This window comes from Oncorhynchus mykiss, chromosome 9, assembly GCF_057628025.1.
Source record: "Oncorhynchus mykiss isolate SJ-2025 chromosome 9, ASM5762802v1, whole genome shotgun sequence".
NCBI classification, from domain to species: Eukaryota; Metazoa; Chordata; class Actinopteri; order Salmoniformes; family Salmonidae; genus Oncorhynchus; species Oncorhynchus mykiss.
Window position 1 is genome coordinate 34,697,162 of NC_143030.1, and position 26,161 is coordinate 34,723,322.

Here is a 26,161-nt window from a genome sequence, read left to right on the forward strand (position 1 = left end):
ATGGGACCACGCAGCCGTCATACCGCTGGAGGAAACGGGTACAAAAGTATCTATAGCCACAGTAAAAACAAGTCCTATAATGACAACCTGAAAGGCCGCTCAGCAAGGAAGAAGCCACTGCTCCAAAACCGCAATAAAAAAAGCCAGACTACGGTTTGCAACTGCACATTGGGACAAAGCTCGTACTTTTTGGAGAAATGTAATCTGGTCTAATGAAACAAAAATTGAAATGTTTGGCAATAATGACCATTGTTATGTTTGGAGGAAAAAGGGGGAGCTTGCAAGACTAAGAACACAATCCCAACCATGAAGCACGGGGGTGGAAGCATCATGTTGTAGGGGTGCTTTACTGCAGGAGGGACTGGTGCACTTCAGAAAATAGATTGAACACGAGGAAGGAAAATTATGTGGATATATTGAAGCAACATCACAAACATCAGTCAGGAAGTTAAAGCTGGGTCGCAAATGGGTCTTCCAAATGGACAATGACCACAAGCATATTTCCAAAGTTGTGGCAAAATGGCTTAAGGACAACAAAGTCAAGGTATTGGAGTGGCCATCACAAATTCCTGACCTCAATCCTATAGAAAATGTGTGGGATGAACTGAAAAAGAATGTGCGAGCAAGGAGCCCTACAAACGTGACTCAGTTACACCATTTCTGTCAGGAGAAATGGGCCACAATTGACCCAATTCATTGTGGGAAGCTTGTGGAAGACTACCCAAAACGTTTGACCTAAGTTAGAAAATTTAAAGGCAATGCAACCAAACACTAATTGAGTAATTAAACTTCTGAACCACTGGGAATGTGATGAAAGAAATAAAATCTGAAATAAATCATTCTCTCTACTATTATTCTGGCATTTCACAGTCTTAAAATAAAGTGGTGATCCTAACTGCCATAAAACAGCTATTTTTACTAGGATTAAATGTCAGAAACTATGAAAAACTGAATTCAAATGTATTTGGCTAAGGTGTATGTAAACTACTGACTTCAACTGTATATTAAAACAATGCTAAAATCAAAGTAACATGTAAAGTAAAATGTTGCTAGGGCTGTCCTTTTTCTATTCGCTAAAGAAGACTTGCAGGAAAAGTCAGGAATTTATGTCTCAACATTTACTTGAATGTGGGCACAATGCAGCTTTGTTTCATGTTAGGGACCAGATTGCTAATGGCCATGGATGACAGCCTGCACGGAGCCTGGATAGGGCTGCTTGTGGTTGTGGATACATGTGAAGTTGTTCCATGTGTAATGGAGTAACCCTGTGTGTGAATAAACTTGCGGCCGAGCAATAATCTGGGAAAAAGCTGGTCTTGGAACCTATCCCCAAATATGACTGTCAAGGGAAAGAGGGCCTTTAGTGTAGGATAAAGTAAGAGCAGCAGTGGAGGGAGATAAGATATGTAAAATAGTGGGTATGAGGAAGCAAGGAGTTTGGTGGAAGCTGGCAGTTGGAAGTGGGGCCACAGTGCATCAAGTCACATATCCAGGAAGTTTCTGAGGTTCAATGCAGCCTATCCAACCTGTTCAGTTGGAGTTTCTAGCATACCTGCTATGCTTCAGATGACGATTGCTGAAACACATTTTGAGATGCAACCCAAACCCTATGGGAGTGGGTTGGCGGCATGACCAGGTTCTCAAGACTATTGCAGATGCATTAAGTACATAAATCGGCATTGGCAAGCAAGTGTATTGTTAAGCAATGCCTCTAGTGTGTTTGAAGCAGAGTACCAGAGCTGTTTAATCAATTGATAAACAAGCCTGTTTCCTTGTGTGTAACCCATTTGGTCTGTTTTGATCAACCTGTATGTTGTGTTGTTGAAGAACGATGTGCCCTCGATGTCATTTTTCTTGCACACAGGGCCTAGCTTTCTTGACACACTTGGCTCTCGACTTCATGATGTAACCCATGCTGAAATCATAATTCTGATCTAAGTGCCCTCATCAGCCATGTTCCATCAATGTCTATACAGATCAGAGATTCTTGAACTCAACACCATGGACTGTGTACCAATCATCTCCATTCATTATTGTTTGTATGCTTACATTATTTGCATATCTCGTAATAAATCCAGATTCAACCTTTCCCCATTTTCATAGTGAAGACGATTTTACTGTATCACAAGCATGGCCCGATGCTGAGAAAAATCACCTTTGTTAGAGAGCAAGGTACAAAATCAAAATCATCAATATGGAAATAACCGGCTGGAGGTTCGATGGCCGATGCTGTTGAACAGGCCATTCAAGGTAAACAGAGGTTATTCAGAGAGGATATCTACCCTGAGCTTTGAATATCACTCCACAACAGAGATCCCAAGATATTGGGGCCAGCATACTTGTGCTTGGAGTAAAGGAAGTGGATCCAGATTTTCCCCTCCGCAATTAATTTTTCCATAATTTTACAGATTTAATACATGTATGGAAACTCATAATGTAATTTTGACCTCGGTATAGGACTATGAAAGACGGAACGATACCCCAAAATATTTTATTATATTCAATCATGAATGGAGCCTATAACAATAATAATAATAATTTTCAAAAATAATTTGTGGCATGGTTTGCATTTTTTGTGTGCCAAAAATACTGTTAAATAATCTGTCTGTAAACAATTGTTAGAAAAATGACTTGTGTCATGCACGAAGTAGATGTCCTAACTGACTCGCCAATACTATATTTTGTTAACAAGACATTTGTGCAGTGTTTGAAAAACGAGTTTTAATGACTCCAACCTAAGTGTATGTAAACTTCCAACTTCAACTGCGTGTGTCTATAGTTTGGACACACCTACTTGGGCTGAAAGTTTCTTCAAGTGCAGTCGCAAAACCCATCAAGCGGTATAATGAAACTGGCTCTCATGAGGACTGCCACCGAAAAGGAAGACCCAGAGTTATCTCTGCTGCAGAGGATACATTCATTACAGTTAACTGCATCTCATATTGTGGCGCAAATAAATGCTTCACAGAGTTCAAGTTACAGAAACATCTCAACATCAACTGTTCAGAGGAGACTGTGAATCAGGCATTTATGGTTACATTTCTGCAAAGAAACCACCACTAAAGGACACCAATAAGAAGAAGAGACTTGCTTGGGCCAAGAAACACGAGCAATGGACGTTGGATCGGTGGAAATCTTTCCTTCAGTCTGATGAGTCCAAATTTGAGATTTTTCGTTCCTACCGCCGTGTCTTTGTTCGACACAGAGTAGGTGAACTGATGATCTCAGCATGTGTGGAGGAATAATGATATGGTATGTGACTGTTTTTCATGGTTCGAGCTACGTCCCTTAATTCCTGTGAAGGGAAATATTAACACTAAAGCATTCAAGCATACAGCATCACATTCTAGGCGATTCTGTGTTTGGGGAAGGCCCCCCGTGACCCCGTGCACTAAGCAAGGTCCATACAGAAATGTTTTTTTGAGATCGGTGTGGAAGAACTTGACTAACCTGCACGTAGCTCTGAGCTCAACCCATCGAACACCTTTGGGATGAATTGAAACGCTGACTGCAAGCCAGGCCTAATCGCCCAACATCATTGCCCAACCTCTAATGCTTTTGTGACTGAATGGAAGCAAGTCCCTGCAACAATGTTCCAACATCTAGTGGAAAGCCTTCCCAGAAGAGTGGATGATGTTATAGCAGCAAAAGGGGGACCAACTCCACATTAATGCCCATGATTTTGGAATGAAATGTTCGACTAGCAGGTGTATTCAAAGTATTGAGAAGTCATGCAGTTGGCATGCTGACTGAAGAAATCCACCAGAGCTGTTGCCAGAGAATGTTATGTTAATTTCTCTACCATACATTGTTTTAGAGAATTTGGCAGTACGTCAAACCGGCCTCACTATTGCATGTCACATGTATGGCATCGTGTGAGCAAGCGGTTTGGTTACGTCAATGTTGTGATCAGAGAGCGCAAAGGTGACGGTGGGGTTATGTTATGGGATTTATTATGAATAATGACTAAATGATGTATACATTTAACGTAGAATTATAACTAACAGAATTCTACCCTGTCTTTCTGTAATGATAAATAATGTTTGTTCATTAGGAAGGGGTTATGTAGCATAGACATAGGAAGAAAGGAATGTATGTGTGTGTCGAAAGAGAACGAAGAGGGGCATTAACCTATGTTTGAACCGACCTGGCTGTATCTCTGGGGAGATTAGATAAGACAGGGAGAGCCCCTCCAGAGCTCTTGTATCCGGGGGAGACTGGAACTGTCAGCTGAGTGGTAATAAACTGTGGTGAGACTCATGAGAAAATCCCTATGTTGGTGTGTATGTATGTGTGTAGGGTAAGAGAAAGTTATAAAAGGAATGTCTTTGTATATGTACAGCAGCGCTCTCATAAATAAACCTTACTGACTATTGTAAACTGGCCTCTGTATAATTCATTTCAATAAGAACCTTACAAATTCTTAGTAATAGACAGAGTCATTAAAGTGAAGTTCAGTTTATGAACATTGAGAACAAAATTCTCAAAACAGGTTATGAATGGGCAGGCATAAGCAAGGGACAACGAACACAATTGCATTTTATCGTTGGCAATTTTGAATGCACAGAGATACTGTGATGAGATCCAGAGGCCCGTTGTTGTACCATTCATCTGCCACCATCACCTCATGTTTCAGCATGACAATGCACAGCCCCTTGTCCCAAGGATCGGTAAGCAAATCCTGGAAGCTGAGCCTGCATACTCTACAGACATTGAGCATGTTTGGGATACATTGGATTGATGTGTACAAAAGCATTTTCCAGTTGTGCCAATTTCCAGCAACTTTGCACAACCATTGAAGAGGAGTGGGACAACATTCCACAGGCGATAACAGTTTGATCAACTCTATGTGAAGGAGATGTGCTGCAATGAATGAGGCAAATGGTGGTCACACCAGATACTGACTTGTTTTCGAATCCTAACTTTTTTTTAAAAGGCATCCTTGACCAACAGATGCATATCTGTATTCCCAGTCATGTGAAATCCATAGATTAGGCACTAATGAATTAATTTAAACGGACTGGTTTCCTTATATGAACTGTAACTCAGTAAAATCGTTGAAATTGTTGCATGTTGCGTTTATATTTTTTTAAAGATTATATTTCATTACATAGTATTTCCTTTAGAGACAACATGTGATTTTTACATCAATACTAATACATTTTTATTCAAAGAAACATTCAATATTTTAAGTGCAAGTGCATGTACCATTCCAAATTATAGGATTTGAGAGAGTCTTCCTGAAAAGCTAGATTTCTACTCCATTTGCTGCAATCTAAATAAATCAAAATATGAGCATTTTCCATTAAACTGACATTGTTATAGATAAAAGGCTGTGCGTGATGGAGTAGTGCTGGCATAGTACACTTTTGCACGTAGACTTTCATGTACCTAATAAATAACATGAGTTTTCCACTCTACCTAATAGATAGTTCTGTCACACAAATTGTTTGCTCATGCTCTCTAGACAACTGTTTTCTGAAGTGGACATTGGTTAGGTTAGGTTATATGATGAGCTGGATGAGACCAAGATAATTTTCATTTTTAATTGCCATGGTGGAAAACGTACATTTTCATACTTGATACCTCAATAGAAAATGACTGAAATAAAAGTGAAAGTCACCCAGTAAACAACTACTTGAGTTAAAGTTTTGAAAAAGTTGGTTTTAAATATACTTAAGTATCAAAAGTTAAAGTATAAATCATTTCAAAGTCCATATATTAAGCAAATAAGACTGCATACTTCTTGTTTATGCACCTACTGCATGTGTATAGTCTTAAGATATCTTATTAATTACAATCTTTTTGTTCTCACATTGTAAATATATGTAATGTACTGGGTCTGTAATATACATTTTATTTTATATTAATTTCAAAATGTGGACTGAAATGCTAGTACTGTTTCATAACACTGGCTTCTCGATGGTTTTGTACAACGTTGGATATTTTGAAATGAAACATCCTTCTTTTGTACTATCTGTCTTTGTTGTGCATATTGTCTTTGCTTTTGCCCATCCTTGACAGTTTGTTTTGATTCCAAACCAACTGTATAATGCTAAAGGCTCTTTGATTCTTGCTTTTGTCAATAGCTCCAACCTTATAGCCTCCTCCACACTTCCAGTACAGCCAGATGTCATTGTTTAAACTCAGCAGCACTGAAGTAGAGGTTGTGATAAGACACTATGGCTCCCGGGACTCTCCACCTGCATCTACACACGTCTATGCCCCTGGGTGCTCACTGAAGCCTCCAAGGCCATCACACACATGTACTCATATACACAAAACATTCATGGACATACACGCGCACACACACACAAACACACACACACACACACACACACACACACACGCTCTCTTTATTTGGTAATAGAATAGTACTCAATCCACATCCGACTTTCGCTGCAGGAAGGTCACCATATGGCAGCAGAGAGGGAGTTAAGTGAATGAGTGATGTGATTAGTGTCATTATGAGCTCCGTGGTGACCTTGAGACTCAAGAAAGGTTGCAGATGTTGGTTGTGTAAGGCAGGAGTGCTAAAGCAATGTATGTTGGAGGTGGGGGGAGCGGTTACCTATGTTTGCCTGGGCAATGTTGAGGATGAGCACAGAAAGGGAGAGAGCGAGATGGTTAGAAAATAGAGAGAAGCAGAGAGAGGGAGAGAACGGTTGGGGAAGAGAGAGAAAGCCAGAGGATGTAGATGAAAAAACAATAACAAAAGTGATAACAGTTATTTCAGAATTATGGATGTTGAGCCATTGTACTGAACGTGAAAAGAGTTTGAATTAATCGGAGAGGGTGTGGTAACAGATAATTGAAAACTTTGTTAAATCCAGTGTGATTTTTTTAAAATTGTCGGCTTTTATTGATCAGGTCCTGACCTCGTGGATATGTGAATATGGACTCGGATGCCTTGATGAGTTAGAGAGTGAGCACCGGAGGAATCTGTGGACGAGTGTCAATGGAGAAAATTAAAATAGGACAGGTGAGTGACAGCTTCTCTGGACATCTAACGCTACTGATTTTCCTCGTGCTCTATTGTGATGAGGAGCCCGGAAGGATGGGTACATTCTCAGTCACACACTCACACACACACACAATTTACTACACAGCTATTACAATACACAATAACTCAAATTCAAATCAGTGAAGGCCTGATTCAGACTTGGAAATGTACCCCTTTCTTACACAAGGCTTTCCTACGCACTTCTCAGTAGTTGGTATTCCGACTTGCCTTATGCAGGTGCCCGTTATGGGCTTTGCAGGCGTGGTTTCCTTGTGCGTGCTGAATAAATGTATTTCCACAGATGAAAAGCCTCCCATTGCTGGTCAACAGATTTTCTCTTGGAGTTTTCATTCAATGGGGTTTTCAGCACCAATTGTTAGATTTAAAAATAATCTGATCTTGTATATAATACACACACACTGTCACGCCCTGGTCTTTATATTTTCTGTTTTCTTTATTATTTTGGTCAGGCCAGGGTGTGACATGGGTTTATTTTTGCGGTGTCTTGGGGTTTTCGTAGGTATTGGGATTGTGGTTTAGTGGGGTTCTCTAGCAAAGTCTATGGCTGTCTGAATTGGTTCTCAATCAGAGGCAGGTGATTATCGTTGTCTCTGATTGGGAACCATATTTAGGCAGCCATATTCTTTGAGTGTTTCGTGGGTGATTGTTCCTGTCTCTGTTGTCACCAGATAGGCTGTATAGGTTTTCACGGTCCGGTTGTTGTTTTTGTATTGTTCGTTTTTCTTCATTATTAAACATGTATGAAAATTACCACGCTGCATTTTGGTCCGACTCTCCTTCACTGCAAGAAAACCGTAACAGAATCACCCACCCCAACAGGACCAAGCGGCGTGGTGACAGGCAGCGGCAGCAGGAGCTACGAAGTCTGGAGTACACGACTTGGGAGGAAATAGACAGGTGGGCGGTCGACCCAGGGAGAGTGCCAGAGCCCGCCTGGGATTCGCTGGAGCAGTGCGAAGAGGGGTATAGGAGAATGGAGTTGGAGAAACAAGCACGGCGGCGCGGAAGGAAGCCCGAGAGTAAGCCCCAAAAATGTCTTGGGGGGGAGCTCAGGGAGAGTGTGGCAGAGTCAGGAGTCAGACCTGAGCCAACTCCCCCTGTTTATCGTGAGGAGCCAAGGAGGAGACCAGAACCAGAGCCGGTGTTGGAGGTGAGCGAAGCAGAGAATGTGAAGGAGTTAATGGGGAAATTGGAGGAGAGAGTTACTGTGTTGGTGCTTTAGGTACGGAATTCGCCCGACGGAGCGTGTCGGGGATTTGATGGCACCTGGGTCAGCGCTCTATACTCGTCCTGAGGTGCGTGTTAGTCGGCTGGTGAAGATTGTGCCAGCCTCACGCACTAGGCCTCCTGTGCACCTCCCTAGCCTTGCACGTCCTGTGCCAGCCCTGCTCTCAAGATCTCCAGTACGCCTTCACGGTCCGGTCCATCCTGTGTCACCTCCACACACCAGCCCTCCGGTGGCAGCTCCCCGCACCAGGCTTCCTGTGCGTGTTCTCGGCCCAGTACCACCAGTGCCGGCACCACGCATCAGGCCTACAGTGCGCCTCGCCTGTCCAGCGCTGCCAGAGCCTTTCTCCTCTCCAGCACTGCCGGAGTCTCCCGCCTATCTAGCGCTGCCAGAGCCTTCCTCCTCTACAACGCTGTCGGAGTCTCCCGCCTGTTCAGCGCAATCATTTCCTTCCTCCTCTCCAGTGCTGCCGGAGTCTCCCGCCTATCTAGCGCTGCCAGAGCCTTCCTCCTCTACAACGCTGTCGGAGTCTCCCGCCTGTTCAGCGCAATCAATTCCTTCCTCCTCTACAGCGCTGCCGGAGTCTCCCGCCTGTTCAGCGCAGTCAGAGCCTTCCTCCTCTCCAGCGCTGTCAGAGTCTCCCGCCTGTTTAGCACTGCCAGAGCCTTCCGCCTCTACAGCGCTGCCGGAGTCTCCTGCCTGTTCAGCGCAGCCAGAGCTGCCAGTCTGCAAGGAGCTGCCAGTCTGCAAGGAGCTGCCAGTCTGCAAGGAGCTGCCAGTCTGCAAGGAGCTGCCAGAGCTGGCAGTCTGCATGGAGCAGCCAGAACTGCCAGTCTGCATGGAGCTGCCAGAGCTGCCAGTTTGCATGGAGCAGCCAGAGCTGCCAGTTTGCATGGAGCAGCCAGAGCTGCCAGTCTGCATGGAGCAGCCAGAGCTGCCAGTCTGCATGGAGCAGCCAGAGCCGCCAGTCTGCATGGAGCAGCCAGAGCCGCCAGTCTGCATGGAGCAGCCAGAGCCGCCAGTCTGCATGGAGCAGCCAGAGCCGCCAGTCTGCATGGAGCAGCCAGAGCCGCCAGTCTGCATGGAGCAGCCAGAGCCGCCAGTCTGCATGGAGCAGCCAGAATCTTCCAGATCCGCCATTCAGCCAGGATCCGCCAGTCAGCCAGAATCTTCCAGATCCGCCAGTCAGCCAGGATCCGCCAGTCAGCCAGGATCCGCTATTCAGCCAGGATCCGCCAGTCAGCCAGGATCTGCCAGTCTGCAAGGAGCTGCCAGAGCTGCCAGTCTGCATGGAGCAGCCAGAACTGCCAGTCTGCATGGAGCTGCCAGAGCTGCCAGTCTGCATGGAGCAGCCAGAGCTGCCGGTCTGCATGGAGCAGCCAGAGCCGCCAGTCTGCATGGAGCAGCCAGAGCCGCCAGTCTGCATGGAGCAGCCAGAGCCGCCAGTCTGCATGGAGCAGCCAGAGCCGCCAGTCTGCATGGAGCAGCCAGAGCCGGGTTTATTTATGTGGTGTGTTTTGTCTTGGGGTTGTCGTAGGTATTGGGATTGTGGTTTAGTGGGGTTCTCTAGCAAAGTCTATGGCTGTCTGAATTGGTTCTCAATCAGAGGCAGGTGATTATCGTTGTCTCTGATTGGGAACCATATTTAGGCAGCCATATTCTTTGAGTGTTTCGTGGGTGAATGTTCCTGTCTCTGTTGTCACCAGATAGGCTGTATTGGTTTTCACGTTCCGTTTGTTGTTTTTGTATTGTTCGCTTTTCTTCATTATTTAACATGTATGAAAATTATTGCTGCATTTTGGTCCGACTCTCCTTCACTGCAAGAAAACCATCACACACACACACACACACACAGTGTATATTGTTGAGTCAAAAATACAGTGGTTTGATTCATCCTGGAAGTTGCTATATTCAATTGTTCAATCCATGAAGTATTGGAAAATGCAAAAAGTATACAATATGGGTTGAACACTAACTCTATAAAACTACCTTAATAATCGTTGCTAATCATGGAACTGTGATGACAATGTTCCAGTCTTTGTGAACCGTGCACCATGCTCAAAGTTTAAACTGCTATGAATGGTCTGCATTCCATTGTGATTTAAATAGGCTACATGTCCCAAATTAGAACACAATCTGTAATATGTTAGCCTAATATGATCCACTATTGCTAGTGATCCTCAGGAAGAATCACATGAAAGAAAGGTAAACTAACTTTGTAATGGAATGATGCAAAATGTAAGGAAACTTACACTAAAGAGACAGTTAAAAAATGTATGTGGGTATAACTGACGGTGGCTCCCGATAGTGGCTAATATTTAACACGAAAGGAATTGCAAAAAAAAACCCCAGCAAAGTCCAGTCATATAATTAAAACATTCTAGAAATCATAAATCAACTCGGTAGGTTTGGCTCTATACTATAATTTGTGCAAAGCTACAGAAACTTGCAGTCTTAGTAAAAAGGTTCAGTAGAAAAAGGTTTTACCACTTGTTTCATATATGAAACCCGTAAAAGTTATATTTATAACCCTTTTTTTGATCAGAACCCAAGAGGTTCTTCCCTGAACCAAAATTGTTTCATGATGCATTTATAAATTATGTCTATTACTATTAAATAGTAACATTTTAGGCTAAGAATTTAATTTAATAAACAGTTAAATGATGGACCAAAGACTATCAGTATCTTTTTATTTTTATGTTTTACTAATTGTCATTGTCATATGTTGTTTGGAAGTGTGCACTGGTGGCCAGGGTGGCATCTCTGTTTGAATGAGGGCCACGGCAACGATGGCTGACTTCTTTACAATACAATACAACTTTGTTAATTAGTTACAGCGAACAACAAAAACGTAACTTCTGATCTGTTCTCAATCCCCCACACAGCAGACCTCACACATACATTTGAGAGGAGCACAGGTTCAAACTGCAGTGCCCCTGGATGGAGAGCATTTTGTGGGATTAAGGGCCTTGCTCAAGGTCCCAACAGTAGGAAAATATTTTGAGGATGTGAACCAAGCGGCCATCCAGTTGTGAGAGTGAATGCTTTTTTCCAGCACACGGCCCGGGATTCAAACCATGCCACCTTTTCAACCACAGGTCCATCTTCTGCCACAGGTCCAACTCTTTAGCCTCTGGGATCCCTACCACCATTACAGTATGTGTTGTTGCCTGACTGGTTCCAGAGTAGACTTGCTTGGGCCAAGAAACACAAGCAAAAATTAGCAAAAATATGACTTCATCTTTAGAAATTAGCATGATTTTACAGTCTTCTAATAGTGTCATGAAATATAGTCCCTCAATTGACTCCACACGGAAATACTGTTTATTTGAAATTGTCTGGCTAGCTTGTAAAGTGTTAAATTAAAGGACAGTAGCCTCTTTTTTTCTGTTTAGCTAGCTAAATTAGCTAACATAAACTGGATTAAAGTTTACAAACATGCTCTAATAATGTTTACTTTATTAATCTAGCCTGTAGATATTACTTTGGCTTTATTTATTTGAATAAAATACTCATCTTTGCTTAGCTATGTTGAAAAATAACATGCTTATTGGTAGGCTACTTGCAAGTTGGTTCCACCAATTTACGTTGTCAGTTACGTTGTCATAATAGAATGGCAGTTGTTTTTTGATTTAGAGTAGCAGGTACATTTTGAATTGACCAAAAGGTTCTATAAGAGAACCCCTTTTTTTAACTAAGAGTGTATGCTTTTATTAAACAAGTGATTTTCTCTTGATTCTAGCTACTTCCGACTTCAACTGTAGGTGCAACATCAGAGATGACATTCAATGGTTCCAGACACTACCCCACACATCTTGTCTCAGATCTTGTCTCCTCAGGGAGGAAGCCCAACTGCCAACACCAGAGTCCGAAGGGATACATTCTAATAACAAGAGTTAAACTGTTCAATTATATAAGCATATTATGCAGATAAGACATAATTATCTCTGTTACCTAACTAATTCTGATTCTTCCCGCCACATTTGATGAGGAAATTGGTTTTTTAATCCATTTTAGGATAAGGCTGTAACTTAACAAAATGTGGAAAAAGTGAAGGGGTCTGAATACTTTCTGAGTGCTCTGTATGAATTTCTCTCTCTCTCTCTCTAGTTCTCCCATATCCCAAGCACACAGATAGTGATTATATATGTACTTTCGAACTGGAGGTATTTGATGCCTTATTCTGAAAGCAATGGCATAATGTATTTATGAAAAAGATTTTGTGATAATTCTGAAATACTATAGCCATCCTCCCATTCCAGCATTACTTGGCCTAAATTATGTTATCAACACGGCAAAAGCCTAATTTAGAATTGACTCTAACATTTACTCATTAAAGATACATAGATTTTCTGTCTGGTGGGACTCTCCAGAGAGAGAGAAAGAGTGAGAGAATGTGTGTGTGTGTTCCTGCGTGTCTGTGTGTGTAGGCTTGGGTGTCTCTCTCTGTGTGTATGTGTGCGCGTGTCTTCCCCCTATGATAACTGACATACTGTCCTTGTGCAAAACAGACTGACCAATCACAGCGCTCAATAGCTCATTATCAATGCATCATAGTAATTAGACAGTGTTAGTCAGTTAATATGGAAGGCATTGAGTATTTGGTCCAATCAAATAGCTGTCAATAAACATTTAGTTTTTTTCATTATGTGCTGTAAGGGCAAAATCAGCTTCCTATGAAAATGGGAAAATAGTGTTTGAGTCTGATTGAAGATGGACTTCAGAAAACAATGGCATGCTGTTTTCTTAGCCTTACTACATTTCAACATTCAAGAGGGTATAATTACTTAATGGTATTATAGATAACACAAACAGATACAAATATTATTTTCTTATACAGGTGATTTCATTAGCCCAGAGAAGCACAGGGAACGTTTTTGATTGGGCCAAACAAACAGTGATGGACGTGTTGTATACCCTCATCGTTCCACACACTCAACTGTATGCCATAGTTGAGGGTCACCATAATCAGCTCTGATCATACCCACTGTGTGGTGGACACAGGAGGATGGGGGCACCTTAATGTGTCTCTGTAGCTACCTTTCCAATTGGCGACAGATTTTCATGTGTATATTCTCAAAACTGCATAAAGAATATATGCAAACTGACTTGTTGCGGATAAAAAGCTGTGTGATGACATAGTGCACATTAAAGCACTTTTGCACTTTTGAACTTTTTGCAGTTTTCATATCAGAATATCATATCAGAATAAAATAGAAGTTCAATGTGTTTCCATCTCATTTTTAACCCCACCGATGGTTTTGTCACAAACTATTTTGATAATTTGATAGGTACCTGGGGCATCATTTATAACCGTTGCATAACTTTCACACTAAATATCTGCATGCACCATTTCTGAAAATAATATGTAAGTCTAAGAACATTGATATTTATAAACTTGGCGCATGTGTTTCCTATTATACAGTAAATCAGACCTGTTGTAAAACTGCACGCGGGAGCGAACAGGAAAATACCCTTCATTCATCTTTTATGGTGACAATAACAGCCGTTATTTGATTTACAATTAATTAGTCCACTGCAGTTTGTAAAAAAAAAAGAACAATGGCTCACAATTCTGTAGAGGTATGGGCAGAATGATTTCATCTTTTTTTTTTAACTAAACATACATGCTGCCTATACCGAGTGCCAAACACTTGATTGATTGTATATTTGAAACAATTTCAAAGATGCCCACACTTATATACTGTACAAAAGACAACTTGATGTTCAATATTTTGTTTATCAAGATTATTGTGATTATATTCCTGCCAGGTTATAGGCTCTGATGTTGTGCTCCTATCGCACAGCAATACTGTAGCATATACCGATACTGTCAAATATTTTACGTACACTACCACTCTCTTTACTGTTTTGGCAGAATGTTAAAATTGTTTTAATTTAACTTATGCTGTATTTGGCAAAGGACTGTAACAGTTCCTGAAAGAGAAAACAATTACAAATTGTTGTTGACCTTTTCAGCAGAACATTTGAATTCAACAATGTTTTGTATCGACTGTCCCCCCAACCTAATATGCTGGACTAGCCTTAAATTCTGAAACATTGTATTGGGTCTACTCATTTTTAAATGTTTTATCACAGTAGGTTACAAACAGTAGTAGCATACATACTTCAAAGTAAAAGATCAACTGTCTGCATGTTCATCTGTTAAATTCAAATGTAGGCTATAGACCGGTTTCCTATGGGACTGCATACAGCAAAACTTGAAATTCATAGCCTTTTTATTTATTAGGCTACAAGTCCCAACTAAATGAAAGATGTGCATGGTCATTTGTTGTATGGCTACTTTGAGATACTTACCCATCACGGCCAGAAAAGGTAAGGAATTTATTCTGCAATAGTTAGGAAAATAAAATAAATAGGAATAGATTCGTTTGTCTAATTACTCAAAAAATAAAACACATAGCTTTTCGCTATTCTCACTAACGGCAAATGGCTGCATCTTGTTATTATGTTTTTATGAATAAGCATGTCATGATATCCCCCATTTGCACAAAATACTTTCTTGCCTGCTTACAATACCATATTTCAACCACTAGAAAATGTGCGTATGAATGGTCTAAAGTTTAGGTGGACATTCTCACGTCAAGTTCAGTTTTTATGAATGCCCTGGGGACACATTTATGAGTCAAAATTCCTTGGACAGGACCAAGTTAAATTATAAATACCTTTTTCTCTACTGATGGCCAGCCTAGCTGATTAAAATGCTTGGCCTCAAGATGAGTACGGGGGGAGTTTAAGTGCAATATACACCAGGTTATTTTGGTTTATCTGTAGCTTATTATTTTGTCGTGACGTGACTATCATTAATCTGAACTATTATTTATTTGATCAACTAACTATGTGTAATTGTTACTCGATTATAATCAATCATGCAACAATGAATTCATTACAAATTTGGGGAACCATGGGAAAAGTTGTTTAACAAGTTACTATCTCCCAACTTAAACTCTAAAGATATATACAGTGCCTTGCGAAAGTATTCGGCCCCCTTGAACTTTGCGACCTTTTGCCACATTTCAGGCTTCAAACATAAAGATATAAAACTGTATTTTTTTGTGAAGAATCAACAACAAGTGGGACACAATCATGAAGTGGAACGATTTTTAACAAATCAAAAACAGAAAAATTGGGCGTGCAAAATTATTCAGCCCCCTTAAGTTAATACTTTGTAGCACCACCTTTTGCTGCGATTACAGCTGTAAGTCGCTTGGGGTATGTCTCTATCAGTTTTGCACATCGAGAGACTGAAGTTTTTTCCCATTCCTCCTTGCAAAACAGCTCGAGCTCAGTGAGGTTGGATGGAGAGCATTTGTGAACAGCAGTTTTCAGTTCTTTCCACAGATTCTCGATTGGATTCAGGTCTGGACTTTGACTTGGCCATTCTAACACCTGGATATGTTTATTTTTGAACCATTCCATTGTAGATTTGGCTTTATGTTTTGGATCATTGTCTTGTTCGAAGACAAATCTCCGTCCCAGTCTCAGGTCTTTTGCAGACTCCATCAGGTTTTCTTCCAGAATGGTCCTGTATTTGGCTCCATCCATCTTCCCATCAATTTTAACCATCTTCCCTGTCCCTGCTGAAGAAAAGCAGGCCCAAACCATGATGCTGCCACCACCATGTTTGACAGTGGGGATGGTGTGTTCAGCTGTGTTGCTTTTACGCCAAACATAACGTTTTGCATTGTTGCCAAAAAGTTCAATTTTGGTTTCATCTGACCAGAGCACCTTCTTTCACATGTTTGGTGTGTCTCCCAGGTGGCTTGTGGCAAACTTTAAACGACACTTTTTATGGATATCTTTAAGAAATGGCTTTCTTCTTGCCACTCTTCCATAAAGGCCAGATTTGTGCAATATACAACTGATTGTTGTCCTATGGACAGAGTCTCCCACCTCAGCTGTAGATCTCTGCAGTTCATCCAGAGTGATCATGGGCCTCTTGGCTGCATCTCTGATCAGTCTTCTCCTTGTATGAGCTGAAAGTTTAGAGGGACGGCCAGGTCTTGGTAGATTTGCAGTGGTCTGATAATCCTTCCATTTCAATATTATCGCTTGCACAGTGCTCCTTGGGATGTTTAAAGCTTGGGAAATCTTTTTGTATCCAAATCCGGCTTTAAACTTCTTCACAACAGTATCTCGGACCTGCCTGGTGTGTTCCTTGTTCTTCATGATGCTCTCTGCGCTTTTAACGGACCTCTGAGACTATCACAGTGCAGGTGCATTTATACGGAGACTTGATTACACACAGGTGGATTGTATTTATCATCATTAGTCATTTAGGTCAACATTGGATAATTCAGAGATCCTCACTGAACTTCTGGAGAGAGTTTGCTGCACTGAAAGTAAAGGGGCTGAATAATTTTGCACGCCCAATTTTTCAGTTTTTGATTTGTTAAAAAAGTTTGAAATATCCAATAAATGTCATTCCACTTCATGATTGTGTCCCACTTGTTGTTGATTCTTCACAAAAAATACAGTTTTATATCTTTATGTTTGAAGCCTGAAATGTGGCAAAAGGTCGCAAAGTTCAAGGGGGCCGAATACTTTCGCAAGGCACTGTAGATATATCCAAATGTGTCTAACGGCCCCCCCTTCACCATCCTGACATGACAATGCCAACATCAAGTTAGGGTGTTTGGTAAACAAATCCAAAAGCGCGTTCTGGTCCAGTCGGATGAAAAGTTTAAAAAGTTAACAGGTCGAAGAAACTTGTCAAACTAAGTATAGAATCAATCTTTAGGATGTTTTTATCATAAATGTTCAATAATGTTTCAACCGGAGAATTCCGTTGTCTGTAGAAAAGAAATGGAACGAGAGATACCTCTCATGTGAAAGCGCGTGACTGAGAACGAGGCTGCAGGCAGACCCCTTAGTCAAAGAGCTCCCATCCGCTCCCCCTTCTCAGGAGCAGCCTGAAACAACGTCCTAAAGACAGTTGATATCTAGTGGAAGCCTTAGGAAGTGCAAAATAACCCATATACCACTGTGTATTCAATAGGGGTGAGTTCAAAAACTACAAACCTCAGATTTCCCACTTCCTGTTTGAATTTTTTCTCAGGTTTTTGCCTGCCATATGAGTTCTGTCATACTCACAAACATCATTCAAACAGTTAGAATCTTCAGAGTGTTTTCTATCCAAATCTACTAATAATATGCATATATTAGCAACTGGGCCTGAGTAGCAGGCAGTTTACTCGGGGCACCTTATTCATCCAAGCTACTCAATACTGCCCCCAGCCATAACAAGTTAACCATTCATTTCTCTCTATGTGTCACGCCTCAACACGAATGTAATTGAAATATTCTCTAAGCCACTACTAGGATATCAGTATTGGATAAAAATTTCCCAACTCTGCCATCACCATGCATGTCATACACATATCTAGTGAATAAAGAACAAACAGAGATGGGTTTGCGTGTGTGCGCGTTCGTGTGCAGCCCTTTTATTTATGGGACTGACTGGGCATGTCCTGGGGTGATTTCATTAAAGCTAGAGATGAGATGGAGGAAATGGAGAGATGAGAGAGTGGAAGGTGGAAGAGTATTGGGGAAGGGGGACAAACAGCACTTTTCTACTTATTATGGAGTAAATTGATGGGTACATAAAGTGCATCTGAGATTCTGTAACAGTAAAGCATTTAGAAAGCTCAAACCTGATATGCATTTTTACATTATTTTGATCTACATTTTATCCTGTCAATCCATAGTTTAATTATGCCAAAACTTGAATGCAAATGGTTTGCCCAAAGTTTTCAGGGAATGTCATTGGAATTAATCTAGAAGCTTATGTAGACTAGGGATGTTACAAATGAAGAATTGTGCTTCACGTCTAACCTATTAAAGTCTAATCCCTGCCTAAGCCGGGAGAGGGGATCTACTGAGCTATATGGAATTGTTTTAAGAAGGTCATACCAAGGATCATTTTGCTATTTGATTTGGCATTTCAAGACCCCATGAAGTATAAAAATGTAAATATGAAAAACATATTTTATTAAACTTTTTTGTTGTTGGCCTTCCTGCTACAGTATTACCACATACAAATGTATTGAATAACAGATTCACTTCATGGAACAACAGATAGTCCCCCCCAAAAGAAAGATCAGGAAACATGTGTGATTCTTTTTTGTATTCAACACCTTATTTTTAACACTAGACAGTCTCAATATATCCTGTAGTTCCATGATATTTTTTCAACTGGTATCGGCGGACCATCAGACAAGTCTTGTGAGGCCTGTGGGCATCCTAGAGCAAAACAACCTCACGTGTTCGTGAGAGGGGTCATATTAGTGTGTAGCCCAAACTGTTCAGACGCTACAGACAGAAGTTGACAGATCGGCTGTACCGTCTTTAGGCGAGTCCCAAGACGCGTGTGGACGTCATAGAGCTAAAACTGATTTTATGGATATATACAAAGAAATGTCAATAGCAAACAGGTCAAACAAAATGCTGCACAGTTTTACGTGACTGTGTGAATAAGTGTTTTGCCAGCCAGCATGACAATGGAACATTCTAGAACAAACGTCTGGGTCGCGTCCATAGATATAGAACAAAAATACTTCAAGACTGGGTCACGTCGCTGGCAACCTAACAGATAAAATGGGCGGCCAGGCGTCTTGTCTAGCAACCATAGATGTGTAGGAATAAGGCCTATATTTTTGTTGAGGGATGAAATAGTAGCCGATGAATACATTTATCAAAATAATGTTTTTTATTTAATTGGTAACACATTGTAGACAAGCAATTGTGGCGCTTTCAATATGTCTGAAAAGCAAGGCCTACTGTATTTTTATATGAGGCAAAAAACTAAGGATATGTTACCATGTGCTCGTAAGACCGGCCTGAAAGGGGTATTCCCACGCACTATTCAGTTGTAACAGAATGCATTCAACTGAAATTTGTCTTCCGCATTTAACCCTCTCTGAATCAGAGAGTTGGTGGTCTGCCTTAATCGACATCCACATCATCGGAGCCCGGGGAACAGTGGGTTAACTGCCTTGCTCCGGGATAGAACAACAGCTTTTTACCAAATCAGCTCAAGGATTAGATCTAGCAGAATTTCAGTTAGTGTGCCAACGCTCCTACCTGCCAGCCTACCTGCCACCCTCGAAGACATCGGTGCCATGCATAGGCTAGGCTATTGTACATGAACCAGACCGAGGTCTGAACACACACTTGCATCATTAGCATAGAAAAACAGAGCATGCAGGCAGGCCTGCGGGAGGGTGAGAGCGGCAGAAGCTTGGCCATATGTTTTGGTAATCTGCATTTCGCAATGTGTTGTCTTGCATGCCTTGCAAATTCATCAAGTAAGCCTGAAGTTGGCCTCTTCCTATCTGGATTTATTTGAATTCCACAACTTCCCCAGGGGTTTATAGCCTATCGGCTATAACACATAAAATAAGATGTTTTGTGATCACTGTGATTTTAATTAACCCCTCTGAGCACGGAACCAGCTAGCGGGCTGAAATTCCACAACATACGGTGATTGCTACATAAATAGTCATATTAAACATTCATGAAAATACAAGTGTCTCACATGTATCGAAAGCCTAGAATCTTGCTAATCCAACTGCGTTGTCAGATTTAAAAAAGGGATTACTGCGAAAGAATACAATGCGATTATCTGAGCATAGAGCCCCATAAAAATCAACTATTTCAACCAGCACAGGCGTAACATAATTGTAAACTGCATTAAAATAAATAGTTTGTTTGCAATTCCAATGCTCATTGTTACACAATGAATGATATTTTGTTTGATAAAATCCATTTTTATAGCCTAATACAAAACATTTTGTGAACCGCTTGTGTCGTGAATTCCGTCTCATTCCATTTTCGACAACACATTCCAGGTAAATAACCCACACAGAACGTGACTTTTCCAGTCATGTTTGGTTTCACTGCAATCAACTGGTTTGTTTGTAACACAATCAAACCTGATGGGCCATTTCGCGGGAAGTATTGACTGAAAGAAACCGATTTGAAGACAACAAGTCATGACATCATTGTGTACCAATGATTTCGTTGATTGACTGTCTTTTAGCCCAATGACCACTGATCGTCTTGAAATCTAGCTGGGTAGATAGCCAATGAGCTGAGGTAAACGGCAATAGGTCATGTTTATGTGTTGTAAGACCAACCCATGTAGTAAGCTCCAGCGTAAAGAGAGTCATTCGCTATTGAAGTTTCATACCGGAAGGAGAAACACATATTACGCACTGCATTGTTTGGTAAACGCGCAGATTCAGCTGTTTTATATATCAATCATTTTGGCGACTACGTCAGGGAAAGCTAAATCTAAGTCTAGATATACAGATGTACACACAATTTTAGAATACATTGATTGGGAAAGTGAGACAGAGATTGTTGTAGGACGATTCATTTAGCGATTGTGGAGGAATATTTTTTGAACGGGAGAGGACATCGTTTTGGACTGGTAAGTTCTTATCATGGTAATGCCCTTGTTTGAAATTAATAATATCAACTATTATTTGTGATTTTCTTTTAATTTTAGAAGCAATATATAAACATGTAATGTCATGAAATGTGAGATGCGTGTGTCTGCCACCCCACCCCACCCCCAAATGAGGGCAGGCCCACAACAATGGCCAAAGTAAAATGGAGACAGTAGATACAGCTGGTCTGTTGTAATATAATAAAGACAGTAGATCTAGCTGGTCTGTCATAATATAATAGAGACAGTAGATCAAGCTGAAATGTCATAATATAAAATAGACAGTAGATCTAGCAGGTCATAATAATATATTCAACCTTATTATGTTCCCTGTACTCTCTCTATATATCTGTTTATTATACCTGTTGATACAGGGCTCATATGTGAAACTATTCTAACTGAACATTTTCTTTCACAGTGACACTGACTCCGAATGGCAGCCCCCAGGGCCAAGGTTTCCATCCCCCACTGAAGCTGGTTCCTTCCATCTCTTGCCACAAGTGGTGTTCATCTGACTAAATTTATTTCTGCAGAAATGGATGTGCCTCAGGGCCAAAAGGGTACAGCATGGAGGCGTCGCTGTGTTCTTTGCAAAATTAAGTCCCCCATCACCTGCCCCACATGCTTGGTGACCCTCTGCTTTACAGCAGAAAGAGACTGCTATGGCTCCCGGCAGCAGCAGCACAATATTGTGTAGGGCTTTGGCAAAATGGGTGGGGTTATATCCTTTCTGTTTGGCCCTGTCCGGGGCTCTCATCAGATGAGGTCACAGAGTCTCCTGACCCTTTCTGTCTCAGCCTCCAGTAGTTTATGTGTCGGGGGGCTAGGGTCAGTTTGTTATATCTGGAGTACTTCTTCTGTCTTATCCGGTGTCCTGTGTGATTTTAAGTATGCTCTCTCTAATTCTCTCTCGGAGGAGGAGGACCTGAGCCCTAGGACCATGCGTCAGGACTACCTGGCATGATGACTCCTTGCTGTCCCCAATCCACCTGGCCTTGCTGCTGTTCCAGTTTCAACTGTTCTGCCTGTGGCTGTGGAACCCTACACTGTTCATATTTACTCTTGAGGTGCTGTCCTGTTGCATGCTCTACAACTACTGTGATTATTATTATTTGACCCTGCTGGTCATCTATGAAAGTTTGAAAATCTCGGCCATGTTCTGTTATAATCTCCACCCGGTACAGCCAGAAGAGGACTGGCCACCCCTCATAGCCTGGTTCCTCTCTAGGTTTCTTCCTAGGTTTTGGCCTTTCTAGGGAGTTTTTCCTAGCCACCGTGCTTCTACACCTGCATTGCTAGCTGTTTGGGGTTTTAGGCTGGGTTTCTGTACAGCACTTTGAGATATTAGCTGATGTATGAAGGGCTATATGAATACATTTGATTTGATAGAGGACTGAGGGACTTCCAAATATTGAATGTGTGTAAATAGTTACCCATGTTATTTTGTAAATGTCTATATTTTTTTCTTCCATATTTTTTTCTCCATTTTTTGGGGGGGTGTGTTAGAATACCATTTTGGTATTTTGTATATAGTTATTTGTTTCAAAATGTATAACTTCAACCAATTTGGCCACTTGGGTACATTTGGGCTACTTGTGTGGGACACCTGGGTGACTTCATGATAAATATCATGTAGCACACTCATTTTGGAAGTTATCATTCTGAAACTTTGCACAAGTACTGTTGCCCTCTTATGTTTTTCACTGAAATTGTCCGCATCATCATATCTGAATGTTTGTTTTATCTTGTTCATTTTAAAGATGATGATACAAAAATAAAAATAAAAAACGTATGGTTTTTGTCATTGTATTATCTAAACCAGATCTATTGTGTTATATTCTCCTACATTCAATTCACATTTACACAAACTTCAGAGTGGTTTCTTTCAAATGGTACCAAGAATATGCATATCCTTGGTTCTGTGCCTGAGCTACAGGCGGTTAGATTTGGGTATGTTTTCAGGGTGGAAATTGAAAAAAGTAGGGGGGTGTATGTATAACCATGTGTATGTGACAAATACATTTGATTTGATTTGACATCTACTATGGACATCTAAGACATTTTCCAACAATTGTTTACAGACAGATTATTTCATTTATAATTCACTTTATCACAATTCCAGTGGGTCAGAACTTTACATACACTAAATTGACTGTGCCTTTAACTTCTTGGTGATAGGGGGCAGTATTTTCACGTCCGGATTAAATTCATGCCCAAATTCAACTGCCTGCTACTCATCCCCAGAATAGAGTATATGCATATTAATAGTAGATTTGGATAGACTAAAACTTTTTTAATCATGTCTGTGAGTATAACTTGTTATTGTCACGCCCTGACCTTAGTATTCTTTTGTTTTCTTTATTATTTTAGTTAGGTCAGGGTGTGACATGGGTGATATGTGTGTTTTTGTCTCATATAGGGTGCTTGGACTTTCTAGGGTTTTTTGTAGATTTAAGGGGTTGTTTCCATCTAGGTGTTTATGTAGGTCTATGGTTGCCTAGACTGGTTCTCAATTAGAGGCAGGTGTTTATCGTTGTCTCTGATTTGGGAACCATATTTAGGCAGCCATATTCTTTGGGTATTTTGTGGGTGAGTGTTTCCTGTGTCAGTGTTTGTGCCACACGGGACTGTTTTGTTTCCGTTTCACTTGGTTATTTTGTATTTGTGTCATGTTCAGTCTTTTCTATTAAAATATGGACACTTACCACTCTGCGTATTGGTCCGATTCTTGCTACACTTCTTCAGGCAAAGAGGAGGAAATTCGTTACAGTTATGGCTGCAATCCCCCTATCGGGATGAGTGTCATCAACAACTGCTGAATAGCATAGCGCTACATACAATACATTTTACTATAAATATTTATTCATGAAATCACGAGTGCAATATAGGAAAACATAGCTTAGACTTTTGTTAATCCACCTGTCAGATTTTGAAATGATGCTTTACAGCAAAAGCAATCCAAGCGTTTGTGTAAGTTTATCGATCGCTCGACAAAACATTAAGTACACTTAGCATCAGGTAGCTCGGTGATGAAAAGCAATTAAATTAATAGTTTACCTTTGATGATCATCAGATGTTTTCACTAACGAGACTCCCAGTTACACAACAAATGTTGCGTTTGTTTATGAAGATGATTTTTATATCCAAAATACCTCCGTTTGTTTGGTGCGTTATGTTCAGAAATCCACAGGAAAGAGCGGTCATGACAGCGCAGACAAATTCCAAAACGTTTCCATAATGTCCACAGAAACATGTCAAACGATTTTTATAATCAATCCTCAGGTTGTTTTAAAATAAATAATCAATAATATATAAACCGCAAATGTCTTTCACAGTAGGAGAGGGGAAAACAATGGCTGTACAAATTCTGTTGCGCAAGCAAAACTCATGTGACCACTTGATGCTAAGTTATTGTTCTGGCTGATGTTTCAAAATAAAATCCTGAAACTATGTCTGAAGACTGTTGACACCTTGAAGAAGCAATAGGAAAATGAATCTGGTTCATATCCCTTTAAATGCAGCAAAGGGAGGCTATGGAACATTGAGTTTTCAAAATAGAAGCCACTTCCTGTTTTGATTTTCCTCAGGGATTCGCCTGCAATATCAGTTCTGTTCTACTCACAGACAATATTTTGACCTTTTTGGATACTTTAGAGTGTTTTCTATCCAATACTAATAATAATATGCATATATTAGCAACTGAGACTGAGGAGCTGGCCGTTTACAATGGGCACCTTTTCATCCAAGCTACTCAAAACTGCCCCTGCAGCCATATGAAAATAACAGAACATAAGAGGACAAACCATTCAGATTTTTTTTGAGGTCACTCTCTTTTCAATGTATTTTCATTGGGAATCCAGATGTCTAAGGGACCTTCTTTCAGTTCCTTCCACTGGATGTCACCAGTCTTTAGAAATTGGTTGAGGTTTTTCCTTTGTGTAAATGAAGAAGTACGACCATCTTGAACGAGGGTCACTTGAAGCGTACTGTTAGATAGAGGCGCGTGACCAGAAAGCTAGCTACAGTTTGTTTTCCTCCTATATTTAACACAGATCATCCCGTCTTCAATTGTATTGATTGTTTACTTAAAAAATACCTAAAGTTGTATTACAAAAGTAGTTTGAAATGTTTTGGCAAAGTTTACAGGTAACTTTTGAGATACTTTGTAGTCATGTTGCGCAGGTTGGAACCAGTGTTTTTCTGGTTCAAACACGCCAAATAAATTGACATTTCGTAATATATATAGACGGAATTAATCGAACAAAAGGACCATTTGTGATGTTTATGGGACATATTGGAGTGCCAACAAAAGCAGCTCGTCAAAGGTAAGGCATGAATTATATTTTTATTTCTGCCTTTTGTGTAATGCCTGCAGGGTTGAAATATGTTTTTCTCTCTTTGTTTACAGAGGTGCTATCCTCAGATAATAGCATCGTTTGCTTTTGCCGAAAAGCATTTTTGAAATCTGACATTTTGGCTGGATTCACAACAATGGTAGCTTTAATGTGTTATCTTGCATGTGTGATTTAATGAAAGTTAGATTTTTATAGTCATTTATTTGAATTTGGCGCTCTGCATTTTCCCTGGCGCTTGGCCAGGTGCGACGCATTCCACATATCCCAGAGAGGTTAAACAGCTTGGAAAATTCCAGAAAATTATGTCATGGATTTAGAAGCTTCTGATAGGCTAACTAGGCTGATTGACATAATTTGAGTCAATTGTAGGTGTACCTGTGGATGTATTTCAATGCCTACCTTCAAAATCAGTGCCTCTTTCCTAGACATCATGGAAAAATCAAAAGAAATCAGCCAAGATCTCAGATTTTGTTGGTTGTAAACCTCCACAAGTCTGGTTCATCCTTGGGAGAAATTTCCAAACGCCTGAAGTTACCACGTTCATCTGTACAAATAATAGTACCCAAGTATAAACATTATGGGACCACGGAGCCGCCATACCGCTCAGGAAGGAGACACATTCTGCTTCCTAGAGTTGAACATACTCTGGTGCGAAAGTGCAAATCAATCCCAGAACACAGAACAACAGCAAAGGACCTTGTGAAGATGCTGCAAGAAACAGGTACAAAAGTATCTATAGCCACAGTAAAACGAGTCCTCTAACGACATAACCTGAAAGGCCGCTCAGCAAGGAAGAAGCCACTGCTCCAAAACCACCATAAAAAAGCCAGACTACATTTTGCAACTGCACTGAAAAAGCGCGTGCGAGCAAAGAGGCTTACAAACCTGACTCAGTTATGCCATTTCTGTCAGGAGGAATGGGCCTAAATTCATCCAATTTACTGTGGGAAGCTTGTGAAGGCTATCCGAAATTCAACTATTTAAAGTTTAAAGTTTAAGTAAACTTCTGACCCACTGGGAATTTGATGAAAGAAATAAAAGCTGAAATAAATAATTCTCTCTACTATTATTCTGACATTTCA

General features: G+C 40.7%; 1 long non-coding RNA gene across 1 annotated transcript in view; it reads left to right on the top strand.

Moving 5' to 3' along the window:
- The window catches only part of LOC149980888 (uncharacterized), a 180,359-nt gene extending 158,282 nt beyond the window's left edge, over positions 1 to 22,077 (top strand). Inside the window, exon 3 of the long non-coding RNA XR_016483203.1 lies at positions 21,641 to 22,077. This is a non-coding gene — a long non-coding RNA (uncharacterized LOC149980888). The remainder of the gene's footprint in view (positions 1 to 21,640) is intronic.
- The last annotated feature ends 4,084 nt before the right edge of the window (positions 22,078 to 26,161 follow it).